The sequence below is a fragment of the Puma concolor genome, chromosome B3 (genome assembly GCF_028749965.1).
Source record: "Puma concolor isolate L17-30 chromosome B3, mPumCon1.1.hap2, whole genome shotgun sequence".
Taxonomy (NCBI): Eukaryota; Metazoa; Chordata; class Mammalia; order Carnivora; family Felidae; genus Puma; species Puma concolor.
Window position 1 is genome coordinate 97704450 of NC_141672.1, and position 11004 is coordinate 97715453.

Below are 11004 nucleotides of genomic sequence, written 5' to 3' on the forward strand. Positions count from 1 at the left end.
GTCTTTCTCTGACTAATTTCACTTAGCATAATACCCTCTAGTTCCATCCATGTAGTTGCAAATGGCAAGATTTCATTCTTTTTGATTGCCATTGTGTGTGTGTGTGTGTGTGTGTGTGTGTGTGTGTGTGTGTGTGTATATATGTGGTATATATACCACATCTTCTTTATCCATTCATCCATTGATGGACATTTGGGCTCTTTCCATACTTTGGCTATTGTTGATAGTGCTGCTATAAACATTGGGGAGCATGTGCCCCTTTGAAACAGCATACCTGTCCCTTGGATAAATACCTAGTAGTGCAATTGCTGGGTCGTAGGGTGATTCTATTTTTAATTTTTTGAGGAACCTCCACACTGATTTCCAGAGTGAATGCATCAGTTTGCATTCTCACCAGCAGTGCAAAAGAGATCCTCTTTCTCCAATTCCTTGCCAACATCTGTTGTTGGCTGAGTTGTTGATGTTAGCCATTCTGACAGGTGTGAGGTGGTATCTCATTGTGGTTTTGATTTGTATTTCCCTGATGATGAGTGATATTGAGCATTTTTTCATGTGTCTGTTGGCCATCTGGATGTCTTCTTTGGAAAATGTTTATTCATGTCTTTTGCCCATTTCCTCACTGGATTATTTGTGTTTTGGGTGTTGAGTTTGATAAGTTCTTTATAGATTTTGGATACTAACCTTTTCTCTGATATGTCGTTTGCAAATATCTTCTCTCATTCTGTTGATTGTCTTTTAGTTTTGCTGAGTGTTTCCTTCGCTGTGCTGAAGCTTTTTATTTTAATGAGGTCCCAATAGTTCATTTTTGCTTTTGTTTCCCTTGCCTCCAGAGACGTGTTAAGAGTTGCTGTGACCAAGATCAAAGAGGTTTTTGTCTGCTTTCTTCTTGAGGATTTTGATGGCTTCCTGTCTTACATTTAGGTCTTTCATCCATTTTGAGTTTATTTTTGTGTATGGGGTAAGAAAGTAGTCCAGGTTCATTTTTCTGCATGTCGCTGTCCAGTTTTCCCAGCACCACTTGCTGAAGAGACTGTCTTTATTCCATTGGATATTCTTTCCTGCTTTGTTAAAGATTAGTTGGCCATGTTTGTGGGTCCATTTCTGGGTTCTCTATTTTGTTCCATTGATCTGAGTGTCTGTTCTTGTGTCAGTACCATGCTGTCTTGATGATTACAGCTTTGCAGTATAGCTTGAAGTCTGGGATTGTGATGCCTCCTGCTTTGGTTTTCTTTTTCAAGACTGCTTTGACTATTCGGGGTCTTTTCTGGTTCCATAAAAATTTTAGGATTGTTTGTTCTAGCTCTGTGAAGAGTGCTGGTGTTATTTTGATAGGGATTGCACTGAATATGTAGATTGCTTTGGGGTAGCATTGACATTTTAACACTATTATTGTTCCTATCCAGGAGCATGGAATATTTTTTCATTGTTTTTTGTGTCTTCTTCAATTTCTTTCATAAGGTTTTTATAGTTTTCAGTGAAAAAAAATTTTTAATGTTTATTTTCGAGAGAGAGAGAGCATGCACATGCGCACGAGTGAGAAGAAGGAGAGAGAGAAGGAGACAGAATCTGAAGCAGGCTCTAGGCTCTGAGCTGTCAGCACAGAGCCCAACGTGGGGCTAGAATCCATGAACCGCAAGATCATGCCCTGAGCCGAAGTCAGACACTTAACTTACTGAGCCACCCAGGTGCCCCTAGACTGCTTTTTTTTTTTTTTAAAGTAGGCTCTACACCCAATGTGGGGGCCGAACTCATGACCCTGAGACAAGAGTCACATGATCTACCAACTGAGACAGCCAGGTGCCCCTAGTTTTTCTCTTAATATTATATTTTGAACATTTCTCTTTATCATTAATATATTAGTTACTCATTGATGCATGAAACCAATGCAAAACCTAATGACCTAAAACAACAGAACAATTTCATTATGATTTTCATGGTTCTGCCGTTGACAAGGCTCAGCTTGTTCAGGGTATTTTATGTATCTGTAGTCAGGCTTGGGCTAATTATCTGAAGTTTGATTACTCACATTTTTGGCTCGTGGGCTGGAAAGACTCACACAGCTGGAGCCTGGAACAGCTAGTTTCTTGGGTATTTCTTCCAGTCTCAGATGTGTTGTCTTCTGCATGGTGGCTTCAGGGTAGCCATGCTTCTTACATGGCAGCTCAGGGCTCCACAAGTAGATGTCCATAAAGAAAGGCCAGGCTGAACCTAACTCACCTTAAAAAAATATTATTTTAAAAAATTTTAATTCCATTATAATTAACATACAGTGTAATATTAGTTTCATGTGTTCAATACAGTGATTTAACAATAAAAATATGGAACACTTCATGAATTTTTTTGTTATGCTTGTACAGGGGCCATGCTCATCTTTTCCGTATTGTTCCAATTGTAGTGTGCTGCCAGAGTGAGCACTAACTCACCTTTTAGGACTTAGTTTTGGAAATAACACAGCCTTCCTCTGCCACATGCTCATCACCAAAGCCATCACAAAAATCCACCCCAAAGCCCACAGAAGCTCTCCCCTTGAGACATTGACTTCACAAATTTAAAATAACACAGATTTATTATCTTACAGTTTTGGAGGTCAGAATTCTGAAATGAGTTTCACTGGGCCAAATCAAGGTGTCCTAGGAAGCTTTAGGGAACAATCCATTTCCTTGTCTTTTCTAGCTTTGGGAGGCAGCTTGCCCTTCTTGGTTCCATGACCCTTCTGTCTTTAAGGCCAGCATTGTAGCATCTTCAAATCTCTCTCTGGCTGTGACCCTCTGTGGTCATCATTACATTCTTTTTTTTCTCTTCTGACTCTGATCCCCCTGCCTCTCTCTTATAAGGACTGTGATTGCATTGGACTTACTTATACAATCCAGAATAATTTTCCATCTCAAGGTCTTTAGCTTAGTCACATCTGCAAAATTCCTTTTACCATGTAAGGTAAAATATACTCACAAGTGCCAGGGATTGGGACGTGGACATCTTTGGGAGGCCATTATTCAGCTACCACAGTGGGAAATGGTGAGGCTCTGAAAGAGCATATGCAATCATAAATATTGTGGCAGTCATTTTTGGAAAAAACAATCTTCCACAATTAAATAATTTCAGTGGTTTTATAGTATTTTACCGTATGACTGTCACTATTTACTTAGCCTTTCTTTATTATAAAGCATTTAGGGTATTTCTGATATAAAAAACCCTAGACAGCACAAACATCACTATAAATAAACATTTGTGTAAATCTTTGATGATTTAAAGAAAATTTTTTTTAATGTTTATTTATTTTTGAGAGAGAGAGACAGAGTGTGAGAGGGGGAGTAGCAGAGAGAGAGACACACAGAATCCGAAGCAGGCTCCAGGCTCTGAGCTGTCAGCACAGAGCCTGATGCAGGGCTCAAACCCACGAACCGTGAGATCATGACCTGAGTGGAAGTTGGATGCTTACCTGCTGAGCCACCCAGTCTCCCCAAACTTTGATGATTTTTTAAAGGATATACTGCTAAGGATGAAATTACTATATAAAAAATAATGTATATAAATTGCCAAATTTCCCTCCAGAAAGGGACCACTGGTTTTCCAGCAGCATTATATAAAAGCATTTATTTTTCTGCATCCTTCTCACCATTGACTGTAATGATTAAAAAAAAAATCTTTGCAAATTTATAGGCAGAAAACATCATCTTGCTTTCATATGTACTTTCTTGATTATTGGTGAGGTTAAACATTTTTTCACATGTTTACTCATGATTTTTTATTTTCTTTTTTGTTCATTGACTATTCATGATTTCATTTATTTTTGTATATAGGGTGGTTATGTTTTTCTTATTGATTTGTAGGAACTCTTTATATGTAAGATATATAAAACCTTTTTCATCACTGGATGCAAATAATAGTTATGGTTTTATATTTTATAAAATAAAGTATCTTTTTCTTTGATGTTTCTTCCTTTCTTTTTATGATTAAATATTCCTTCCCTTACATACCTCAGACGAGTATTTACCCACATTTTCTTCTTGTTGCTTTATGTCTTAATTTTATAATTCTGACTGTTGAAGTGGTATATTCACATATATATTATATATGTGTTATTTTATCCTAATAGTGTAAAGGAATAGATAGGGACAGAGAGTATAAGCGGTTGATTTGATTTTATTAGAAATAAATTGCTAGCCTATTTACTGTCTAATCTGATTCAGTCAATTCCCAATTATCTATGGTAAATGGGAGCTAGGAAGAACAAGGGTAAAATATGTATCCACTGATAATCCCTGAACCACATTTCATGACATGTCTGTGTTCAGAAACACTCTAATGCCATTACATTTTGAGGGCATAGCACTTTAGGTATCTCTCCATGGTCACATCACAGAGATCAGTGATCCTGTGGTCTATTTGGGTGACCTCATTTCTAAACAGAAAAATCCTCTCACATGACATGCAAATGAGCTGCTCTTCTGCTGAGGAACTATGACTGATGGTGTGTCAGGTGTACTTCTTGATTTACAAGCCTAATCTCTAACCATTAGAGATTGATTCCTATAGGTTAAGTCCTTGTTTTTATGGGAAGTTCTTTAAGAACAACCCCAGACATCACCACATGCACTACGAGGAATCATTGGAACTGTAGACTGAGTGTATCAAAAGTGGATAAAAGGATTTCCTGGTTTTCTAGAGAGTGAAACAGAGTATGTTCAGATCACTGGGGAAGATGTGAGGGAATGGAGTGACACAGAATGGTTATGGGGTGGCCCAGAGACAGGGGCTGGGCAGGTGCCTATATAAGTGGGAGGATCTTGGGGGCTGAGTCAGACCAAGGACAATGGTATACTGTGAAAGAGTGAAAGAAAGAAAAGATATTACATGCTGAGTATTTACAGCTGTCTTCTTCTTCATCTCCCCCACCACCCTCAATTTTGCCAATTTCTTTTTGGTCCTTTATTATACAGAATAATAATAATGAGTAAATACATATTTTTGAAAGCCCACTATGTACTGGTCAGTGTGCTGGGGATATAGCAGGAAATAAAACAGACAACAGCCCTTCCTTTATGGAGCTCGCACTCTAGAGAGGGAAGACAGAAGATAAATTAAAATATATGTCAGATGGTGATAAGTGCTATGGAAATAGAGAAAGCAGGGAAGGAGGTTAGAGGTAGAGATTGTAGGTTAAGAACATCCAATTTTACCTGGGGTGATCTGAGAAGGGCTCACAGTGCAGGTGGCATTTTAGCAAAGGCCTGAAAGAGAGGCAAGAGTGAACTAGGTGCATGTCTAGATAAAGAGCATTTCAGAGCAGAGAGAACAGTCAGGCCAACACTTTGAGGCTGGAAGGCACCTGGCTCATTGAATGGGCCCTTGAGCACTGACAGAACAAAAGGATAAAGGGAAAGGAAAGATTAAAAAAAAAAGAATTGGTAGGGACTAGATACCCATGAATTTTGGGGGAGAGTTTGGGTTAAAGAAAGTAAAGAAATTTTAGGAACAGATACCATACTAATGGGAAGAAAATGATGGTGAAAGGATTTTAATAACCTTTGCTGGGTGTTATGGGTGAAGTCTGGGCAACTTCAATGAATATTTAAATTATTTCATGCAGGACTGGACTGTAAGGTACTTGAGTATTATATGGTTACATGAAGTAATCCAAGAATTTATTATTGTGATGGAGAGACAGTCACTATTGTTGAACCAGCAGAGATTATCGTCAGGAGAGGTGAGGTGTGTATAAATATAAGGTAACAGTGTGGTGATAGGAGAGGCAGCAAGAAAACTGTAGTAGGGAAAGTTAAGATAAATGGGGTAGAAAGTGATGGATGGATTAAGAAGTTATTCCATTGATGGGCCACCTGTCAGAATGGTCTTGTCGTGCTTGGTCTTGGTGGAAGGAGGTCTGGGTTGCTTTAAGGTACTGAGCTGGCTGGTCGTGGGGGAGGGCTTGGGGGAATAGGCATTAGGTGGTCAGGCCTGGTAGGGTGGGGCAGTTAGATGGCAAGGAGTACATATAACAAGAGGTCCTCAAAAGGATCTAGAAAGATGCAGCCTGTCCAGCTTGGCTCCTTTTAACTGTCACCTAATACGGACAGGTGCCTATTTAGAATGACAATCCTGGATTTCTCTAGTGCCTATTTAGTGCCTTGTGGGTGTTCAGTAATATTTTTTGAATGATGAAATGACTGTGTTTGGTAGATTAATTTCTTTTTTTTAATTTTTTTAAATTTAAATTCCTGTTAATATATATTGTAGTATTGGTTTCAGGATTAGATTTTAGTGATTCATCACTTACGTATAACACCTGGTGCTCATCCCAAGTGTCCTCTTTAATGTCCATCACCCATTTACCCCATTCTCCCACCCAACTCTCCTCTCGCAACCCTATTTGTTCTCTATGTTTAAGAGTCTTTTATGGTTTGCCTCCCTCTCTGTTATTTTATCCTTTCTTCCCTTCCCCTATGTTAATCTGTTGTGTTTCTTAAATTCTACATATAAGTGAAATCATATGATATTTTTCTTTCTCTGCTTGACTTATTTCACTTAACATAATATGCTGTAGTTCCATCTGTGTTGTTGCAAATGGCAAGATTTCATTCTTTTTGATCACTGAGTAATATTCCATTGCACATGTATACCCCATCTTTTTTATTTTAATTTTTTTTTATTTTAATTTTTTAATATTTATTTATTTTTGAGACAGAAAGAGAGACACAGAGGGTAGGGGCAGTGAGAGAGGGAGACGCAGAATTCGAAGCAGGCATCAGGCTCTGAGCTGTCAGCACAGAACCCAATGTGGAACTTGGACCCACAAACTGCGAGATCATGACCTAAGCCTAAGTCGGACACCTGACTGACCCACCCAGGTGCCCCTGTATACCACGTCTTCTTTTTCCATTCATCAGTTGATGGACATTTGGGCTCTTTCCATATTTTGGCTATTGTTGATAGCGCTGCCATGAACATTGGGGTGTGTGTGCTCCTTTGAATCAGCATTTTTGTATCCTTTGCGTAAATATTTAGTAATGCAGTTGCTGGGTCATAGGGTAGTTCTATTTTTAACTTTGGGAGGCAATTCCATATTGTTTTTCAGAGTGGCTGCACCAAAAGGATTCTCCTTTCTCCACATCCTCACCAACATCTGTTGTTGCCTGAGTTGTTAATGTTAGCCATTCTGACAGGTGTGTGGTGGTATCTCATTGTGGGTTTGATTTGTATTTCCCTGATGATGAGTGATGTGGAGCATCTTTTCATGTGTCTGTTAGCCATCTGGATGTCTTCTTTGGAAAAGTGTCTATTCATGGGTAGACTAACTTCTATGTGTTGTTCCTACTTTTAGGCATTCCTTGGTCTTAGTTTATAAACATGTCTCTTTAATCCATTGTTGTCTATCACCTCTGTGACAATGTTTCCTTATATTTTCTCTTCTTTAAAAAAAATTTTTTTTTACATTTATTTACTTTTGAGAGACAGGGAGAGAGACAGAGCACAAGTGGGGGAGGGGCAGAGAGAGAGAGAGAAGGAGACACAGATCCAAAGCAGGCTGCAGGCTCTGAGCTGTCAGCACAGAGCCTGACGTGGGGCTCAAACTCACAAACTGTGAGATCATGACCTGAACTGAAGTTGGACGCTCAAGTGACTGAGCCACCCAGGTGCCCCTTATATTTTCTTTTCTGTTACCTGGAGGGTATCAAATTAATTAAAAGAATATGAAGCTTGGAAAAATATAGAACTTGATTCAACTCCTAACTCTGTACTTGGAGCAAGTGACCTCAGTTTTCTTATGTGTAAAATATAGGTAACATTTCTGTGACTAATTAGATTATAGTTAAGCAAATATTCACTCCTTTCTTCCTCCTCCTGCCCCCATGGAAGGAGTATACTTTCTCGTCCTATTGATGTTGGGCTTGGCCATATAATTTGTTTTGGTTGCATGGTAAGTGGTGGATGCTTCCCTGCACCTTGATTTTGGGACTGGTTTATGATTTGTTTTGACCAAGGCTTAAAGAAAAGGCTTTAGGTGTTTTTCTGCAGTTGTGCTTGCCTTCTTTTGCTTTTAACTTTTCCTACGAGAGTAATATGTCTAAGTAGCCACTGTCCAAGGAGAATTAGAGACTTGAACCCAATCTGTGGTTGAGGTCAACTTAGATCAGCCAAACTGCAGTAGACTGATTCATGAGTGAGAAATAAATATTTATTGTCTACTGTCACTGAATTTTAGGGTCGTCTGCTACACAACATTATTGGATATAACTGACTGATATAATACCTTTTTCCTTCAGGTTGCTCAATGTTGTTAGAAATCTTGTAAGATGACTACTTAATCTCAGGTAAAGCATTGTGTCTGCTTTCAGGTTAACCCAAAGAAAGACTGCAATTCCCTTTCTAGAACTACAGATCAACTTGGAAGCTTTGGATCCTTTCCCTCCAATGTGCCTACAGTTGAAAAAGGAAAATCATAGCATCTGGTATCTGTATGGCCACCAAGAGTATAAATATAAAGTTCCATGAGATTTGGTTTGCCAAATCTGAAAGGCTTATCAAAGTCTACTTTCCTTGAAAGCTTTCCTCCTCTCCAGATAAATCCCTTATTAGAAAACAATGGCTTTACCACCTTTGTCTTTAGGCAAAGAGGTTGCTCCTAGTAATTAGGTGACTGTCTACTCATTCTGATATAAACCATTCCAAAATTGTTTCAGGAAGGGTCTGTATCTTCTTCTTGGGATACATAATTACAGAATATGGTGAAGATGTTTTAAAAACAGGGCTTTAGAACAGACATTTGAAATTGTCATTTATCTGCAAAGATGCTGTGATGCCTGTGCAATTCATAGCCTTCCTATCTGGACAACCTCCACAATAATTTTTTTTCCACAAGTCACTGTCATTTCCTCTTCTTAGGTACCAGAGCTAGGAGTACAAATTGTGCAGTCACCACCTTTGCACTACTCACATACAGTTCTATTAATACTTCTAATGGATGTGCTATACCTTGTAGATTTTTGTTTTCATATCTGTATTAGTCATTTTGGGCTGTCCTAACAAAATACCACAGTCTGGGTGTTTTAAACAACAGATTTTTGTTTAGCAGAACGGAGTCGCCGGAGCCAAGCGCAGACGAGAGGCCCACGGAAGAGGGTAGGAAGGGCGGCGAGGCGGTGCGCGCTCCACGGACTGGCGGGAGGGAGCCGGGGCGGAGGGGCGGCTCGCCGGCCAAGCAGAGCCCCCGAGTCTGGCTTGCAAAAAGCGGAGGGGCCTGACGGACTGTGTTCCGACAGCAAGCGCGACTTAGCGTCTGGGAAGTCATAAGTTAACAGCTCTGCTCAGAAAGCGGGAAGGCTGGAGGACAAAGGGAAGGAGAGCTGCTGAGCCCCCGGACGACAGAGCTCAGTTTGGTGGGGAACAAAGGCGCTCGCCAGCGCCATCTTCCCCGCCCATCCCCCAGCCAAAATCCCAAAGAGCACCAGTTCCTGCCAGGGAACTTGCTCGCTCCGCGCAAACACCCAACTCTGCGCTTCTGCGGAGCCAAACCTCCGGCAGCGGATCTGACTCCCTCTTGCTGCCACAGGGCCCCTCCTGAAGTGGATCACCTAAGGAGAAGCAAGCTAAGCCTGCCCCTCCTGCCCCTGTGCACCTTGCCTACCCACCCCAGCTAAGACGCCAGATCCCCAGCATCACAAGCCTGGCAGTGTGCAAGTAGCCCAGACAGACCACCCCACCCCACAGTGAATCCCGCCCCTAGGAGAGGGGAAGAGAAGGCACGCACCAGTCTGACTGTGGCCCCAGCGGTGGACTGGGAGCAGACATCAGGTCTGACTGCGGCTCCGCCCACCAACTCCAGTTATACACCACAGCACAGGGGAAGTGCCCTGCAGGTCCTCACCAAGCCAGGGACTATCCAAAATGACCAAGCGGAAGAATTCCCCTCAGAAGAATCTCCAGGAAATAACAACAGCTAATGAGCTGATCAAAAAGGATTTAAATAATATAACAGAAAGTGAATTTAGAATAATAGTCATCAAATTAATCGCTGGGCTTGAAAACAGTATAGCTGACAGCAGAGAATCTCTTGCTACAGAGATCAAGGGACTAAGGAACAGTCACGAGGAGCTGAAAAACGCTTTAAACGAAATGCATAACAAAATGGAAACCACCACGGCTCGGATTGAAGAGGCAGAGGAGAGAATAGGTGAACTAGAAGATAAAGTTATGGAAAAAGAGGAAGCTGAGAAAAAGAGGGATAAAAAAATCCAGGAATATGAGGGGAAAATTAGAGAACTAAGTGATACACTAAAAAGAAATAATATACGCATCATTGGTATCCCAGAGGAGGAAGAGAGAGGGAAAGGTGCTGAAGGGGTACTTGAAGAAATAATAGCTGAGAACTTCCCTGAACTGGGGAAGGAAAAAGGCATTGAAATCCAAGAGGCACAGAGAACCCCCTTCAGACGTAACTTGAATCGATCTTCTGCACGACATATCATAGTGAAACTGGCAAAATACAAGGATAAAGAGAAAATTCTGAAAGCAGCAAGGGGTAAACGTGCCCTCACATATAAAGGGAGACCTATAAGACTCGTGACTGATCTCTCTTTTGAAACTTGGCAGGCCAGAAAGAATTGGCACGAGATTTTCAGTGTGCTAGACAGAAAAAATATGCAGCCGAGAATCCTTTATCCAGCAAGTCTGTCATTTAGAATAGAAGGAGAGATAAAGGTCTTCCCAAACAAACAAAAACTGAAGGAATTTGTCACCACTAAACCAGCCGTACAAGAGATCCTAAGGGGGACCCTGTGAGACAAAGTACCAGAGACATCACTACAAGCATAAAACATACAGACATCACAATGACTCGAAACCCATATCTTTCTATAATAACACTGAATGTAAATGGACTAAATGCGCCAACCAAAAGACATAGGGTATCAGAATGGATAAAAAAACAAGACCCATCTATTTGCTGTCTACAAGAGACTCATTTTAGACCTGAGGACACCTTTAGATTGAGAGTGAGGGGATGGA

The 11004-nt window shown here is 40.6% G+C and overlaps 1 non-coding gene across 1 annotated transcript; it reads right to left on the bottom strand.

Annotated features, from left to right (window-relative positions):
- Positions 1-2312: 2312 nt before the first annotated feature.
- LOC112856563 (U6 spliceosomal RNA) lies at positions 2313-2415 on the bottom strand. Its single transcript, XR_003223134.1, has one exon. It is a non-coding gene; the product is annotated as a U6 spliceosomal RNA (small nuclear RNA).
- Between the last annotated feature and the right edge of the window lie 8589 nt (positions 2416-11004).